General features: G+C 41.9%; 1 non-coding gene across 1 annotated transcript; it reads left to right on the forward strand.

The window, feature by feature from the left end:
- Nucleotides 1-964, forward strand: LOC100463773. Its single transcript, XR_004625440.1, has 3 exons — nucleotides 1-17; nucleotides 292-466; nucleotides 642-964. It is a non-coding gene; the product is annotated as an uncharacterized LOC100463773 (transcript).
- The last annotated feature ends 1,709 nt before the right edge of the window (nucleotides 965-2,673 follow it).

Here is a 2,673-nt window from a genome sequence, read left to right on the forward strand (position 1 = left end):
ACTTCTGAAACACTGGGGTATGTATGAACTCCACCCGCCTCGGCACCTTCTTTCTCTGTCAAGTCCAGAACATCCTGCCTTTTAGCCCCTGAATCTGATGGCCCAAAGCTTGCTTTCCATGCTGCAAGAATTTCTAATAGACTTCGCTCTCTTCCCTAACTCTGAGTTTCGCAGAACCAACACCACCCCTCGCGCTCCCACCAACACGTGCACGTGAACCACACTCTGTATTCTGACTTCCTNACGTGAACCACAGTCTGTATTCTGACTTCCTCAACCTCATTTTCACAGAACCTGAGATCGCAACCCCTATGTCAGAGCTGACAGAGACTGTGGTCTGTGCCCTGGGGTTGGCTGTGGGCCTTGTGGGCATCGTGGTGGGCACTGTCTTCATTATCCAAGGCCTGCGTTCAGGTGGTACTCCCGGACATCAAGGACCTTTGTGAGCTGCACTCCAGAAATGAAGGTAAGGATTCAGATTTGTCAGAGCCGAGAGCTGGAGACACAGCACAGGAGGAAGGAAAGTGGGAGGAGTTTGTGGACACAAACGTGGTTGAAAAGTTGTGGGAGACTGGGGGAGGGCATGGTGACAGCACAGGAGCCCCCTAGGATCCGGCCATCTCATGTCTGTCGTATTGCAGGTGCTGCATGCCCACCGACCACAGCAGAAGAGTGGACTTGATAGGTGACCTAGCACTATTTCCTGGCCCAGTTCACCATATTCCTTCTCTCTTCCAATGCTCCTCGTCTCTCCTCTTCTCTGGAACTTAATGTCCACCTATACCCTCTGAGAGCTCACATACTCTTTGAAATTCCGCCCCTTGAATGCCTGATTTTTTTTTTTCTTTTCTCAATTGTTACCTGCAATGATATCTCTGGATGTTCCACCATGTTACCTGATCCTTTGTAACCCTGGTCCAATATTCCCATGGAAACAATAAATTTCCCTTTACAAGGTCTTTTAGTAAAATTTTTCCTGTCTTTCATCTCAGGGCTGACTAGGACTGTGGCACCTGATGCTTCAGGTCTAGTTAATCTCACTTTCCAGATCATGTTTCATGCCCAGTATCAGAGGAGCAAGCAAGTATAGACTGATACTATTTTGATATCTTAGCTGAGGTTAAAATTTCGCTCCTATTATTCCCATGCTTCGGCATTACCACCCTTCCCCTAATTCAGTCATTAATGAAAGTAATATAAGCCCTCTGACGGTGGTATAGATTTGTTATAAAAGAAATACAAAAACCAAGAAATAAGTTCATACTTATTTTAATATAGTTTTAAAAAGCTATGACATAGAAATAAGTTAGGATAAAGGAATTTTGAATTTCAAAAGTACTGAAAGTCAAAATGGTTTTCCAAAACTTTAAAATCTCAATTTGTGAAGAATGAATGATGATAGCACCAGCTTTCCTCTCCTTTATTCACCCATAAGAAAGTAAGAATTCTTTAGGCAGGAAAAGAAATGGAAATCAGTTAGGAGAATATTAGAATAAGACCATGAGTTATGTATCTGAAAAGAACCAAATACTTCGTTCTTACTTAAGGATAGAAACAACAGGACGAGGAATGGGAGTAGAAACCACAGACATACTTAAGTTTCTGAGAACACAGGAGTAGTTTGCCTCACCTCCTACATGAATCCCTGCTAGATAAGCACATAGACTTGCCTGTGCCACCATGGCATGTCAGGGACAGTAGAGTGAATGTAGCTGCAGGATGTTTCTAGGCAGATCAGCTTAGGTCAAGCTCACCGAATCCCTGTGCAGTCCTGTGCACCCTAGAAAACAGCAAAACACTCCCATAACCCCAGCCCCTGCCCCTCATCCCTCACCCCTCTTGGTTAAGGAAAGAATGAGCCTATGAGAGAGAAGTCTCAGGAGGGACAACATGGTGGAGATAATGTACTGGCAGCTATGGATGCTGACTCTTCTTCTCGATACGTTGTCTTCTAGCAGAACTCTGGCAGAGGAAGTGGATCAACAGATGGAATTCTCTGGCTTTCTTGAGTGTGTCCAAGACTTCACTCTTGAAAGTGTATGTGACTTGACTTGGAGTCATTTTGCCCTTTGAAATTGTTTTAGGCACAAATTTGCTTCAGTCCTTTCACTCTTCAACTACTGTGTCCATGCACTGTATCTAAGACACTACTATTATGGAATAGCTGTAAAATGTATGAAGCTGTCCCTGTCCATGCCACCTGCATCAATTAGCTTGAAATGTAATTGGGGGTAGAAAGACACAATTTTAATACAGTAGTTGATGCCACATAGTTTGATGGAAAGAAACCTAAATTCAATTCAGGATTCACCACTTTATAGCTAGTATTTTAAATGTTGTAACACTGAGTAAATATATTGAGTCATGTATTTCTCATCCATAATGTGGAAGTAATAATACTTTCCTTGAAGTTACTGACAGGGTTTGAATAATCTTGATATATAGGCTATGCCTTACACATAGTATACAAATACATAAGAAAACTTTGCTAGTTGTATCCATAATTTATTAAAAAGAATAGATCATATCATATAAAAACACTTCTCTTCTCTGAGTTCATTAATGATTTAGAATATCAAACATGGAGCTATGAATTAATTTCTTTTCATAAGTTAATGAGAGGATTTTCCCCCCCAGAAACTCAGAGACTCAGAAATTGGGTTAGGCTAAGAG

This window comes from Ailuropoda melanoleuca, chromosome 5, assembly GCF_002007445.2.
Source record: "Ailuropoda melanoleuca isolate Jingjing chromosome 5, ASM200744v2, whole genome shotgun sequence".
Lineage (NCBI taxonomy): Eukaryota > Metazoa > Chordata > Mammalia > Carnivora > Ursidae > Ailuropoda > Ailuropoda melanoleuca.